This window comes from Euleptes europaea, chromosome 4 (assembly GCF_029931775.1).
Source record: "Euleptes europaea isolate rEulEur1 chromosome 4, rEulEur1.hap1, whole genome shotgun sequence".
In the NCBI taxonomy this organism is placed as follows: Eukaryota; Metazoa; Chordata; class Lepidosauria; order Squamata; family Sphaerodactylidae; genus Euleptes; species Euleptes europaea.
In genome coordinates, this window is record NC_079315.1 from 88,553,766 (window position 1) to 88,569,691 (window position 15,926).

The 15,926-nt window shown below is 43.2% G+C and overlaps 1 protein-coding gene across 1 annotated transcript in view; it reads left to right on the forward strand.

Annotated features, from left to right (window-relative positions):
* The window catches only part of ARHGEF28 (Rho guanine nucleotide exchange factor 28), a 138,475-nt gene that overhangs the window by 102,544 nt on the left and 20,005 nt on the right, over positions 1-15,926 (forward strand). The window lies entirely within an intron of this gene.

Genomic DNA, 15,926 nt, shown 5'->3' on the forward strand with positions numbered 1-15,926 from the left:
AAGATGTTTAAAAGAAAATTGCACTTGCACAAGACAAATAATTGTCTTCCATGTTTAACCCCCACTTTAGATGATCAGAAACAGGAAGGATATGAAAGGTTGTATCAATGTGTTTTTTTAACAAAATAAATTATTGGTTCTTGTAGGTTATCCGGGCTGTGTAACCGTGGTCTTGGAATTTCAAGACCACGGTTACACAGCCCGGATAACCTACAAGAACCAATGAACTCTGACCATGAAAGCCTTCGACAATAAAATAAATTATATTTCTGGAATTCAGTTGACATCTTAGGCTGAATGCTCAGTGTAGAAACCAGATCTTTAGCCAAGAGCTGAGTCTCACAAATACCTAAACTGTTTGGGAAATTGTACACCTAAATTTAACAAATGCAGCACTTCAACAAACTGAAGCCTTAAGGGGATGGTTCATTGAGTAAACAGACTGAAGTCCATGGTTTAGAAGCAGTCTTCTATGTATTAACTAGAAATGTTCTATGCAAGGGATACTCAAAATATTAACATTTTGGGAATCTTGAGAAGAGGAAAGGGAGCTAACAAATGTAAGGAAGAAAGGCGGCTAATAAATGTTTCAAATAAATAAATAAGAATAAACATTTCCAGTATTGCAATGTCTTCTGCACTCCCCATGTGTGTCGGCTGTGCAGCTGTGGCAGAGGGCAGGGGAAAGCACAGCCTAAGGGACTATGTGTTCCCATGTTAAAATCCACCACAACCTTCAACTTCTTTTAAATGGCCTGTATGCCTCTCTGAATGACCAGAATGATTTTGATTGTGTTTTGATTTCTACAATTTTCTGAAAGTGTGAAAATCATATGGTAGGAAAAATAAAGATCAGTGGAAGGTGGAGGAGTAGGAGGAGTAGGAGTTGGTTTTTATATTAGGGCTGTCGATTCGGTTCCATCCAAACTGAAAAACAGCCGAGTTTCCCCCGATTCGGCGGTTTCTAGTTCAGATAGAACCAAAGTAAAAAAAGGCAGGAAAACGACGAGCCGAGCTCGGCGAGTTCGGGCAGATGCCGGATAAATTCGTACAAATTCGGCGCCCCCAAATCAGCATTCTCCCGCGGCCAATAGATGGCCAAGCTGGGTCTTCTGGCCAATCAGTCGCCGACGAGTGCTTGAGTCCGGCCGCTGTGCGGCCCGGGGAGAGAAAGAGAGAGTGTGTGTGTGTGTGTGTGAGAGAGAGATCCCCGTGGGGGGGGGGTGCGTGTGCGTGGTCCCGGGTTGCTGCGCAGCCCGGGGGGGGGGAGAGAGTGTGTCTATGTGTGAGAGAGAGAGCCCGAGGGGAGGGTGCATGTGCGTGTTCCCGGGTTGTTGTGCTGCCCGGGGGTGGGGGAAGAGAGAGGCCATTTATGTACGGGAGGTTTTACCTTGGATTTGCCGCTCTCTAGATGCACATTGTCCCCATCCAAATTCTCAAAACTCAACAATAAGCTCCCATGCAGAGTTTTGAGAATCTGGACGGGGAAAATGTGCATCTAGAGAGCGGCAAATCCAAGGCAAAACCTCCCATGCATAAATGGCCAGAGAGTCTGTGTGTGTGAGTCTGTATTCCTTCCATTGCTGCTGCTCCTGTGCTGATCGTGAGAGATCCTGAGCTGAGCTGACCTGCTGCTTCTTGCTGGAATCAGATTGGATTACTCCTCCTGACCCCTGCTTCTGCTGGAAGAGAAGACATCCACAGTTTGACCCATTTTGGGGCTTTTCTCTATAACTTTTTTCCTGTGTGTTTGTGGGGGGGGGATTTTGTGTGTGTGTGGGGAAGCCAAAGGGGGGGGCTGTTCTGCTGTGGGTGTTGATTGCCTCTGTACTAGTTTTTTTTTTTTTTTTGCTGTTTTCACTGGTTGCTACCTTCGCCTGGAGGTCAGTGTGGGTTGGTGAGTCTCTCTGGCTGCCCCGTTGTTCTCCTTAGTTTGGAATTTGCGTCTTCTTGTCACGGGGGGGGGCTGTTCTGCTTGGGGGGTTGATTGTCTCTGTGGGCCGTGTCTGTAGAATCCGAGCTTTTGCCTTCTTTTGCGCGATGGGGGGAGGGAATGGCGTGTAGCGGGCGTGCATGTGTGTATGCGCCAGTGGTGTCGTGTGCCGTACAATGCAGCATCCTGCTTATTCCCCCCCTCCCCGGCCCCCCGCGGGTGTCCATGCTCAGGATTTCTCCTTTCCCCTGACAGTGACAGCTCAGCCATGTTGTCTGCTCCCTCAACTCCCCCCCACCCCGGTCTTTGTTGTTTTTGGGTGCCCCCGGGGCTGAGGAAGCGGTGACAGGAGGAAGCGAAATGTAGAGGAAAGGGCGGGCAGTCCTGATCCTTCAGCCTGCTTACTCAGAAGTAAGAGCCGTGGTGGGGCTTTGCTCCCAAGGTAAAGTGGAGCGAATTGTAAACAACACAGCCTTTTATCAGTCTGCAACAATGGGAGGTTTTGCCTTGGATTTTCCGCTCTCTAGATGCACATTTTCCCCATCCAAATTCTCAAATCTCAACAATAAGCCCCCCTGCACAGTTTTGAGAATTTGTCTGGGGGAAATGTGCATCTAGAAAGCGGAAAATCCAAAGCAAAACCTCCCGTGCATAAATAGCCAACGAGAAACAATGGGAGGTTTTGCCTTGGATTTGCCGCTCTCTAGATGCACATTTCCTCCAACCAAATTTCCAAATCTCAACAATAAGCCCCCCTGCAGAGTTTTGAGAATTCAGATGGGGGAAATGTGCATCTAGAGAGCAGCATATCCAAAGCAAAACCTCCCATGCATAAATAGCCAACGAGAAACAATGGGAGGTTTTGCCGCTCTCTAGATGCCTGCTCCCATTCATTCCAATGGGCAGATGGGGGGGACCCCTTCCAGACCCCATAACTTGGGACCCCTGATCCAATCTTAACCAAACCTGGGGGTTCTTGCAAGTAGGGTCCCTCCAAGCTATCCTGAAAGTTTGGGACCTCTACCTCCAAAAATGCCCCCCCCCCCCAGAGCCGCGGAAAGCCGCGAATGTGCTTTAAATGACTTTATTCAGCCGAATTTATTCGGGAACGCCGAATTTCATGCCGAATTCCACAGATCCAAATAGGGGGAGTTCAAACTTCGGCATTTCCCGAATAAAAACGAGCCGAATTTTGCCGAATCTGAATTTTACCGAATTTTTTTTTCAACAGCCCTATTTTATATGCCAGCTTACTCGACCACTTAAGGGAGACTCAAACCGGTTTACAATCACTTTCCCTTCCCCTCCCCACAACAGACACCCTGTGAGGTAGGTGGGGCTGAGAAAGTGTGACTAGCCCAAGGTCACCCAGCTGGCTTCGTGTGTAGGAGTGGAGAAACAAATCCAGTTCACCAGATTACCCTCCGCTGCTCATGTGAAGGAGTGGGGAATCAAACCCAGCTCTCCAGATCAGACCACCGCTCCAAACCACCGCTCTTAACCATGCATTCTTCTGCAGCTTTCCCTGCAGAGATCCAGCTGTCCCTTTCCTTGTAAACACTAACCAGGAGTGCATTTGCCTGCTGAGATGCTCCTGGTCCCTCTTGGTGATTCAGACTGAGCTCCAGTCAACCTAACTGAAGGGGAGTCTAGTTTCCGGGGGGTTCAGTGTAGAACATGTAGCAAGACTATTTGCCTTGCTCTTCTCATACCAGAATCCACAAACAGCATCATCAACCTATCATTGTTCCTTCCAAAAAACTAGAATATGCCGCTCAACTGGAATAATCCCCATAAATTCTCATTCGCAAAATACCCAATTTACTTAACGCCCACCCTTTCTACTCTCTGTTATAAGCAAATAATACAAGCGCTGCCCCCCTTTCCCCATCACCTGATCTCCCTATGACACATTTCACTTCCCAGGACACTATCATACTTCCCCTCCCCAACAAAGGAATGTGCATGAGCATTTAAATGTAACTTTGATGGTCAGCAAGCCCCATTTAATAGTCCTGGGTAGGACTCTGAGTAGATCTTCTTAGGATTACTTTGTAGGAGGGGGGGCGGGATTCCAAGATAGAACACCTACTATGCATAAAGGCCCTGGGTTCAATCTCCAGTTAAAGGGAGGCAGCAGGTATTGGGAAAGAACTTTGTTTCTCTGTTGTCCTGGAGAATGACCTGGTCATCAATACCATGCTAGATAAGCTGCATGAGGCAGCTTCATGTTCAAGTTTATGTCAGCAGGTGGAGTGGTTCAGTTTGTGCGATATTTATATTTTAAGATAAATGTATTGCCTAGATGGCAACATTGCTACTGCACCATTACACGGTGCAGAACCTTTCCTGAGCAGAATGCACGAGTCCCTGAATTATTTATTTGGTGATGGTAAGTTTGAGCCTTTCCACTGACCGCAGAGCACGAAGTTTCATGTTCAGCTGTAATGAAGCATCGCTTGCAGGATTCTTAGTGGAAGTGAATGCTGGGGAAACGATCTCTTGGGAAATAACATTCCCATTTGTTTAAGACAGATGGCAAAATGAATTAAATCATCATTAGGGCAATATCGGGGTGAAACAGAAGTGGTTGTATGTTGTGTACATTGAGAGTGTTTCAGGCAGCAAAGAGCTAAGCCTGGGCTCTTTGTTTTCTGCTTTTGATGGTACTCCATTTCTTTCATAAATCCTAAGTTTACCCTTTATTGACAAGAGGAAGGATTCTTATTTAGGTTAGAAGCAGTGGATGAAAACTGTATTAGGTAGCTTTTATCATTATGATATGTGGCAACTTCCAGAGAGCAATCCTAAGCAGATCTACTCAGAATCCTACTCAGGTCTGTTTAATGGGGTTTACTCCCAGGAAAGCAGACTTAGGAATGCACAGTTAGTAACTTAGAGCTGACTAATGTAAAGAGAGGATTTCCTCCTCCAGTTTCTAAAAGTTTTTAAAATTTGTTTTTCTTTAAAGGAAAGAATTCTGTAATAGCATCTTGTTTCTCTTGGGGAAGGGAGGGCTGGATGGCAATCTTGTGGTTTTTGAAGTGCTTTTGGCATCTCTGCTAGCAGCCCATTAGACATTTGCAAAGGTATGATTTATTGATGTAGTGTGGACTATTAACTTAAGTAAAAATAGCACAGTGGGCCAAAACTGACTCAAATGCATTTGCAGCAACAGTTCCAAAGACGTCAATACTTTGGGATTGAGGAGTTATTAGCAAGGAATTGCCTTTTAGATAGCTAGATAGAGCTGAAGATCATTATAACTTTCTCTGTGTTAAAAATGGGTTGTAATATCAAAATATACAAAAGAGCCTACAATGGCACACAGTGGACCTTTTTTTTTTTTTAGCTTTCTTTACAATGCAAATTTTACTGTTGTTTATGTATTATTTTCATTCTGCCTTTTCCCAAGGAGCTCAGGGCATTTGGAACATGGCCTCCCTCTTATCTTTACAAACAACCCTGTGAGGTAGGTTAATCTGAGAGTGCTGCTGACTGAGCTACATATCTGAGAGAGAGGGATCTGACCTGGGTTCTCCTGGTCTCAGCACTCCGGCCTGTACACCACACAGGTTTTCCAAATGATGATAGTCTTCCTATTTAAAAAGTAACCCAGAATAAGAAAAGTCCCACAAGCCAAGTCTATCCCTGTCTTTTCTGACTGAATTTGATTGGTGTGGTAGATGCAGGTGTTCCCATTCTCATGCACAATCAATAGGTAGCTGAATTATAGTCTGTGTTTTAATCACATCAAATAAAATTTATTAATATGGTCAACTGACCAATCACATTCCGACACATCAAAATTTCCAGACTAAATAGTTTTGCACCGCAGAATCACAGACTGCCCGTACAAATAAAAGTGTAAGATCAATAAAAACAACCCCTTGTTAAAAATTATCACGTTAAAATTGATAAAATTGTAAAATATTCTAACGATAATTCTCTAATAAAGCTCTGTGTATTTTAATAGCAACAGCGCAGAACTTGGCAGTTTGGAGCATAAGCTGAGGATCTTCTCCTAATAGGATAGTCTGTGTTTTATATAACATAACCAAGGTTAACTTCCACCCTAGCCATTTAGTCTAGAATGAAAATCATTTGTTTAATCTATTTTTATGGAGAATCCAAACAATGTCATGGCCAGCCTATTGCTTCCTAATGTTTTCTATGTTGTTTTTCAGTTTTTTAAAAAATTCCTAGTTTGTGGCATTTCCCCCCCCCCCATAACTATAGTGCCAGCCTGTCAAAGTAAGCTAGCGAAGCATTATTGAAACTTCCCAAGACTCTTGTCCCTTTTTATTTTTTTCTGCTTGTCCCTTCTTTTAAAAAGGCTTTTTCTTTCCAGCTGCTTTATTTGTTGTTTTCTTAATTCCCTGAAGGAACACAAACTGACAAATTAAGAATGTTTTTCTAGTTCACAAGTGCATCTACATAGCTTACTTTCTTTGTCAGATAAGCATGTGAATTGAAGCTATTGAAAAACATTACGTTTGCAATTATGTGAAGAAATAAAAAAGTTGTTGTATCTGATGCCCCGTCATACATGTAAGTCAGTGTTCAAGGCACAGTAGTGAATTTATGAAGGTGTATGTGTGAACCATCCCAAATTCCTTAGTGTTCAGAGATGTGAGTGAAACTTTCCACACACAAAAGCCAGGTTCGACCAATGTAGCCCCCTGCAAGATAGCCACCTCCACCAACCCAGATGCATGCACATGAAGAAAGAGGATGGTAGCTATCTCCACTTATAGGTGCTTTGGTTTTATTGTCCCTGTGAGTGGAAAGTATATGATGATGTAGTCATAGGATTGAGCAGAAGTGCATTGGTCTCAGTTTGCCATACTGGGGCAAAGAACCTGGAGTTCTGTAATGTATTTAAACTATTTATAGAATTCCTTTCCTGACATGGTGTGGCCAAGGTGGTAAATGAGAGTGTGGTTATGCACCACCACATAACAATTAGAACTACAAAACACAGATCAACATTACCATCAATAAGCAGCAACCCACTACCAAAACTGCACCCGCACCCCCACTGGCTGTATCCATAATTAGGGAACATAGGGAAGGCTCAACTAGAAAATTATCACATCAGGAAGAAAGGTGTTTACTGGTTTTCATCACAAAATAGGATAGTTTTAAGGCATGAAAGGAAGATTAATCTCATATGGAGAAAGAATGGTGAAGCCTAGTCATACAATTATATAAACCCTTCTGCCTGGTTTTCTAGTTTGCTGACTTTAAGGAACTTTATGTGTGTGGGACATTTGAAAGATCATGTGTTTGAACACATGAACACACGAAGCTGCCTAATACTGAATCAGACCCTTGGTCCATCAAAGTCAGTATTGTCAACTCAGACCTGCAGCTGCTCTCCAGGGTTTCACTCAGACGTCTTTCACATCACCTACTTGCCTGGTCCCTTTAACTGGAGATGCTGGGGATTGAACCTGGGACCTTCTTCATGCCAAGCAGATGCTCTACCACTGAGCCACGGCCCCTCCCCAGTCTGGTCTTTGAGATCATTAGGTAGCTTGGCTCTAAGAGAACAGTTCAGGAGGAAATAGAGTGCTAAGGGTCAGAATTGTAGACTCTGGGGCAAAGAAACATGGCTTTTAATTTTTTTAATTATTTAAAACATTTACAAGCTGTCTTTCTACCTTGTGGAACTCAAGGCAGCTTACAATATAAATAAAACTATTACAAAAAAACACAATAAAAACAACATAAATAAAACAACTACTATAAAAACTCATGAAAACCATAATTTAAAAACTCCATTAGGAGTTTTTGAAAGCTAGCAGAACATTTTTTGTGAGGCTCAGCATTCATTGGTATTGACAGTGACAATGAAATATTTCATAAATTACAAAAGAGGCTTGATATTTGCACTGGGAATTCCAGTGCAGTTTTCATACAATGTTAATTCAAGAGGCAGTTGGGTTAGTAGGTTGCTGGTGGTTTGCTATAGGTTCTGGTTGCTCAGCTTGGTTCAGAGGGCATAAATGTGCATTTTGACTTACAACTAAACCTTGTCCTAGGCAGTCAGGTAGTAATGACAACTATTATAGATAGTGCCTGTCTGGAGCATAACATGCAGAATCCTAAGACATTACAGTGCATTCCTGGGGGGGGGGGGGTGAAATGTGGCAACCAGGACGGCGCAGCTGTGAAACCTCTTCAGAGGCTTCCCGGCCACCGCGGAGGGGGAAAAACACTTTTTTCCCATAGGGAAAGGGGGCTTGCACAACCTCAAAAGATGGCGCAGGACTTCCCCCATCCTGGGAGGCATTCCCAGGGTGAAAGAGGTTTGGAAGCTGCCTAACTGCAACTCTGCCCCTCAGAATGCCCCAGGGCACTTCCCGGGATGTCAGTGCGGGGACTTGCACCAGGAGAACACTGGTCGGAGGCCTCTCTGGTGCCCAAGCCCCGTGCTGCCGCTGCTGTCCAGGGAGGCAGGCGTAAGTGCCCCAACGTGGGCGTCTGTGCCAGTTTGCAAGGCACAAGTGGCATGGATGCCAGTGTAGGGGTCACACTGGCTCCTAAGAGGATTTGCCTCCCCCCTTCAGGAATGCACTGTTAAGTGCTAAAGTGTGGAATGCCTCTGTTTTTGAAAATAACTTCAAAACTTTTCCCCATTCACTGAAGTGTGGTAGGGGAGTGGCCAGCGGGTTCCCTGATATGGAACTTCTTGGATTTGTTTCAGCCTGCAGGCTGCCACCTCATTGCTATCTTTGCTAGTTTACACCACAAAATACAATCTTTTTCAGGCCCGAAAGGAACATGTTGTACAAAGTTATTTGTGAACCGTGCAATAAGCACAATTTATTGTTAGGAAGACATCGCGGGAACTTATTTCTCAGATATTACACATTTAATGAGTATGTCCCTGACAAATAGTTTGTTTTAATAGTTTATCAAGGTTTATTTTAATAGTTTATCAAGGTTTTATGCACATTTCATAATGCACTTTAGAACTTGGAACAGATTATACTGAATGAATAATTCACCCTAATGGCTGGGGGAAACCCTTTGTGGACTATGAAAATTTAGAAAACAGCAAGTAAGCACACACAATAAAAATCATGATACTTAGTCACAAAATGTACTTCGCTCATTTTTAAAAAATGAAATTCAGTGTTAATTATTTATGACAATATTTTAGGCTGTACCAGGAAGTGTCCTATTGTTTGCAGTATAGACCCCCCCCCCAAGTTGGGTGCAATCCACTACCAGTCAATGTTGGTGTCAAAATTTCTATTGATTTTCATGCAATTCATTATTTGGCAGGATTCCTGAAACTACTTATTATGGAACAGCTCCACTGACCATAATGGACCCATTTGAGAGGGGTTTAAGGCTCACAGCCTTGATATTCTGATCCATAGCACACTGTGTCTATATCACTATATCACTTTAGATGAACCTGTTCCATTGCAGATATGGTATACATAAGCACATAAGAAAGGCCAAGGTCCATCAAGTCCAGCAGTCTGTTCACACAGTGGCCAACCAGGTGCCTCTAGGAAGCCCACAAACGAGACAACTGCAGCAGCATTGTCCTGCCTGTGTCCCAAAGCATCTATTTTGTCTATTTCATTTATATCCTGCCTTTCTCCCCAATGGAGACCCGAAGCAGCTGATATCATTCTCCGTTTCTTCATTGTGTCCTCGCAACAAGTCTGTAAGGTAGGTTAGTGTGGAGAGTGTGTGGCTGGGCCAAGGCCACCCAGCAAGCTTCCATGAGAGTGCAGGGATTCAAACCTGGGTCTCCCAGATTGACACTAAGCATCAAACCATGCTGCTTTAGTCTCTAATTCCCCAGGGTACACTAAGATTCTCTTTCTTTCTCCCTGCTGGCCACCTGCGTGGGTACCTCCACCATCTGTCAAACTAGCAGCAGCCTCTGCTGGCAACCTAGTAAGTGTGGCAGTAGTTTCATAGAGACAGAGAGGAAGCAAATCTTTAGCTGCTTGTGTCCTAGGATTAGTGGATGACTCATAAAAACACAAGAAAGGCCATGCTGGTTCAGACCAAGGTCCATCAAGTCCAGCAGTCTGTTCACACAGTGGCCAACCAGGTGCCTTCTGGGAACCTCAAAAACAAGATGACTGCAGCAGCATTATCCTGCCTGTGTTTCAAAGCACCTAAGATAATAGGCATGCTCCTCTGATCCTGGAGAGAATACTTATGCATCATGACTAGTAGCCATGAATAGCCCTCACCTCCCTGAACATGTCCCCTCCCCTCTTAAAGTCTTCCAAGTTGGCAGCCATCACCACATCCTGGGGCAAGGAGTTCCACAACTTAACGATGTGTTGTATGAAGAAATACTTCCTTTTATCTGTTTTGAATCTGACATTGTGGTATTTAGCATATATTCAAAGTATACATGACTTAATTTTCTAAGCAAAATTATTAATATACTGAATATTAGAAAGAGTGCTGGAAAACTGCTCCAGCATATGCTGTCTTAGCCACATGTATCTTGGGTTTTGCCTTCTGAGAGGTACGAAAAAACAACAGATAAAAAAGAAAACTTTTTATAGTAAACTAAAGGGAGGGTGTGTTGATCAACTTGTTTTAATTGAAAACAATGAATGATTAGTATGCAACAATATAGCATACTAACTCTGGACAAAATCAGATACACAGTATTTGAAAAAGGACATATTTATTATTTAAATGTATGTCTGCATTATACATACGAGTTATTGTCTAGTGCTGTAGATTGTGTTCCATAAAAATCTTCATGCTACATGTGATCCCAAGGTATTTTACAATATCTTGAGTATCTTTAAAAAGTGTTTAACTCATTCTAAAACAAGAAATATTTCATAGGAATTATTTTCAGTGCTCCCCCAAATTTCCAGTATTTCCATTTGAAAAACTGAAAAAACAGTCCTCAGAAATATTTTTCCAGAATGTTTCTGTTTCCCCCCATAGGCCTTCATGTCTTTAGTTGTGTTTCTGTCCAAAGGCACACAAAACATCCTACATTAAAATCTAGTATGATTAATTGTACCATAAAAATTCTAAAATCCATATCAAAAGCTAATAACATAATCAACAAACTACAACTGCACAAATGTACCATGAACATAGCACAAATGCCTAACAATAAAACGGAGTGGCTAAAAGAATATTACTACTTACAAAAATGTACAAGACCCACCAATAAACAGTAGCAAGTCAAATGAATAAAATAAACAATAAAAAATAAAACATACCAATGAGCAATGTCAACAGTGAAACAAAGGGGCAAATTGTGGTAATTTCTTCATTAAAAGCTTGTAAAAACCATTTGAAACTGAGACATAAGAGCTTCCTTTGGTAAAAGCTTCCATGAAATGGGTGCCATAACAAAGAAAAGAAAACCTTGATTTTCACTGGAACTAATTTTATCAGGCCAAGGAGTTGGAACAAAGAGCAAAACCTCCTTCTCCACCTTAGATCTTAGGAGATAGGGAAGAGCTTATGGTAGAAGTCATCAATATGGAGGATCTAGCCTACTGTAGGCTTTCAGTGCCTTGAATTGGGTTTGGAAGCAAAGAAACAGTTGGTACAGTGGAATCAAAATAGCTGTTATCTGCACCCTGTGTCCAGTTCCTGTCAAAAGGGGGTATAGAATTCTGCACCAGCCTCAGCTTCCAGGCCACCTTGAAGACTAAGGTCTTTTATGCATGGCTGTTTTCACTCGCCGTCATCCCTTCAACAACTTCGGGTCTTTGTGCTGATTATGCATGATGTCTCTGACCATCGGAGATCACTTCACTTTCCCCCTGCATTTCCCCACGTTTCGCCCGCGTTTTAAGAGACCTGTTTTATCTCGAATTTGAAAACGCGGGCAAAACGCGAGGAAACAGGGGGGAGAGTGAGGTGACCACTGATGGTCGGAGACAGCATGCATAATCAGCACAAAGACCCGAAGTTGTTGGAGGGGTGACGGCGAGTGAAAACAGCCATGGATAAAAAACCTAACACAACCTTTGTAGGTTGCACTGAAGTACCCTAGATAGGAAGATACAGGGACAAGGCTGTTGTTGGCTTACCAGGAATTTGGTAAAGGGCACTCCTAGTAGGGTTGCCAGGTCCCTCTTCGCCACCGGAGAGAGGTTTTTGGGGTAGAGCCTGAGGAGGGCGAGGTTAGGGGAGGGGAGGGACTTCAATATCATAGAGTCCAATTGCCAAAGCGGCCATTTTCTCCAGGTGAACTGATCTCTATCTGCTGGGGATCAGTTGTAATAGCAGGAGATCTCCAGCTGGTACCTGGAGGTTGGCAACCCTAACTCCTAGACACTGTGGCCATCTCCCTATCAAGTGACATGGATTAACAGCTGCATAGGTCCAGGGATGTGAGGAGTGGATGGAAGTCCCTCTTGTCTCTCTTATGTCGGGGTGGGGTGGGGCAATGGAGTCGGAGAGGGGAATGAAATGTGAAGAAAATTGGCATTCTTCTGGCAGATCATTGGATACACGCCCTTTCTTTAGGAAAAGATCATTTCTTTCCGTCACAACAGGCATTGTACTTTATAAGGAATTAATGATCCTATCGGTAATGAGTTCAGTTTTGATTTTGCTAGCTTTTACCAGCCAGGCTGATTTCTATTGATCCGTATTTCATTTGTTTTATGCATTTAATGGACGTTGTAAGCCGCTGTGGAATTATTTTACTGAAAGTGAGGGGTATGTATTTCTAAATAAATTAATAAGTGGTGGTTCATAAATCTCCAAGAATCTTGCCTGTGTGATCTGGCAACAACAAGAGCTGATTCTTATCCTTTCAAACAGGACAAGCTGGCATCTCTGTTGCTTTCAGCCTGCAGTAGATGCAGATGGTTTTGTTGGTCACAGCCTAGGAGGCCGAGTTAACACTCAGAACAGTTCTTGTTAATGGCATTGAGGAGATGTCGGGGTGTGTGTGTGGGGATTTTTTGCTCCCCTCAGTGCCACAGCAGTAATAGCCTGTAATAGGCCATAACCTGTAATAGGCTCAGTGTGCTGTTTTTATTTTATTTATATTATTTATAGTCTGCCTTTCTCACAGGAACTCAAGGCAGATTACACATAATGAGTCAGTACAGTCAACAAAATGGTAACCAATGCATTGGCCTGAAATATCTGACACTTGCACAAGTAATTTCTCTTGCTGCCATGCTTTCAAGAGCGCCTGGCTAAGCCAGAGAGAACTCCAGTTAGATGGTTAAGGGGATGCCTAGGAGCAGCTGTACTGAGGTCCTCAGACAGCAGTTCAGTTCCCCTAGGGCATTCTGAAAGCTAATTACAATATATGGTGAAAATTATCCTATTACTCATGAAAAGCATCTTGGAGTGTAACTACCACAAGTGTGCAAGGCCTGGGCCAAAGGACTGCAAAAATTCTGAAACAGGTTTGCGTTTGGTGTCTGCATATGTGTCCGCATAAGTCTTCTGTATTTTTGGTGTCCGCATAAGTCTTCTGTATTAGCAAATGTCTGCACCTAGGTTTACCACTTGCCTCCTAAAGTGACCAAGTGAATAGGGTTGCCAACTGCCAGGTACTAGCTATAGATCTCCTGCTATTACAACGGATCTCCAGCTGATAGATCTGTTCCCCTGGAGAAAATGGACACTGACAATTGGACTCTAAGACAACTGGACAGCTCCCCTCCCCAAACTTCGCCCTCCTCAGGCTCCACCCCAAAAACCTCCTGTTGGTGGTGAAGAGGGACCTGGCAAATCCTACAAGTGAATGATAAACTAGGTGTGGATTTGTAGGCAGATTCCCAGCTGCCGTTAAATAAAGTCCCGGTTGCAGATCAAAGAAAAACTTCAGAATAAAGCTTTAAGGGTTCCAAATGCCTAGATGGACTTACAGATGAACTAAAAGCAATAACAAGCTCTGATTTGTGCAGAGTGCCCTGTTCATTTCTATAGCTGATATTTCAGGTGCCAGTAATGATAATTTAAATTGAAACATTTCTTTGAAGTGCCAAGGTGCAATACAAAATTAAATATAATTATTTCACTGTTCAATAAGACATGTAGATAAAGAACTTACATGAAGTAGGAAACTCTCTGCTTATGTCTGCTGTGTTTACTGTGGGCAGCTTCTAGTTCTAGATAAAAACTAGTAACAATCTGCCATAGGAAGCAAAGATTAACGCTACCACTATGTCTGTATAGTGGACTGAAAAGCTTACACCAGTGCAGCCAATATGCAAATAATAAAGTTCTGAATACAGAGTATGTTAATAATTTATGTCTTGAAACTGGAGGATTAAAAAAATTATTGGATTGCAAATGGGATCCTTGTTTTGAGGACCTCAGGTTAGTGGGATTCAGGAACTTGAGCAGACCCTTCCGGGCTGTTGTTGCCTAGAGTGACAATGTCTACCACTAGGGTTGCCAGGTACCTCTTCGCCACCGGCGGGAGGTTTTTGGGGCGGAGCCTGAGGAGGGCGGGGTTTGGGGAGGGGAGGGACTTCAATGCCAAAGCGGCCATTTTCTCCAGATGAACTGATCTCTATCGGCTGGAGATCAGTTGTAATAGCAGGAGATCTCCAGCTAGTACCTGGAGGTTGGCAACCCTATCTACCACCGAAACATAGTGCTGTTTGTCCACAATTCTGGACAAGAGAAATGTGACCATGAGGCAGGGTAAAGTATTGTGGAGGGAAGGGGAGTCAGCATGAGCTGCCTCAGTGGCTGGAAGGCTTAAGGGAGCAGATCAGGTGGCTGGGTTATCCCATCTGTTCTCTTTGGTCTAAAACGCATGGTCACTTAGCACAGTTCCATCCCCGTTCCACCCAGGATCAAATGAGCCCACATTACCTGGAATGAGCAGGGACTAAACTATGTGCAAATGGATCCATGTAAACAGAAAATGTGGGTTCCTGCTGAGTAAGCCCTCCCCCACCCAGCTCCTGATGATTGGTCCTTTCGAATTGACTAATGGAGGCTTCCCCCCCCCCCCGCTTGTAATTTTAAAAGCATTTTAAGAACTAAAAAAACAAAAAACGGAGCTACCTGAAAGAAAGGGGGGGGAATCCAACCCTCGTTTTAAAAAAGACTTTCCTTTTCTCAGAAAAAGCTCCCAAGTAGCAGCAGGCAGGAAGAATTTGAATTCCTGCCTCTTCACAAACTGCCTCGCGGTTGGCTGTGAGTGATGCCAATCATCTATGTTTCCCCTATTTCTGTTTCTGTTTCTCCCAGGAGAGGAATGGGAAAAGGCAGGTTCATTTCGCTTCGATACAGGGCTGAAAGAAGAGTAAATAAGGTACCGTCCGTTTGCGAAGAATTGATCCTGGGTGAAACTGGGAGGGAACTGGGCTCGAACGGGGCTGGAACTGGGCTAACTGACCATGCGTTTTAGACCTTTTACTCAGAAAATCAAATGTGATTGGTCAGATCAATGTCAATGATAGGAAAAGTGGGTTTTTTTTTATGATACATTGATTATACATTTATAGGTTCTGTAGGTTCTTTATTCATTACCCCCCCTTATTAGATCCCAGCTGTGTTTAATGAGCTGGACAAGAGCAGGCCAATAAAACATGTGTTCATTGTTAGAATACCAATTGGACCACATGTTTGCTTGTGATTATACAGATAAAACTTCAAAGCTTAGTACAAAGGCATCTTAGCGGAGAGGTCATACTTAATGAATCTGAATAAGCAGGAGAAGCCAATCAGCAAGCAATATCCTATATTAAGGTTAGGTCAGAGGGAAGTAGTACCCCAGCAAGGCTGGGTTTCATGTAATACCTGCCTTTTCTTTGCTATTGCTAGTGACCATTATGTGGAGTATAGTATTTATATATATTTCCAGATTCCCTGTAGAGTCATTTATAATCTGCCCAAGTTGCTAAGAATGGTACAGAGCCTTTTTAGGAACCTGAAGGGATGAAGTCAATTTCCTCTTAACAACTGTGTGAAATTTAATTGCACATTGTTTTATTAAAATCTGTAACCAACATAGTGTGTAAAACTATGAGTTTTAAGTGTT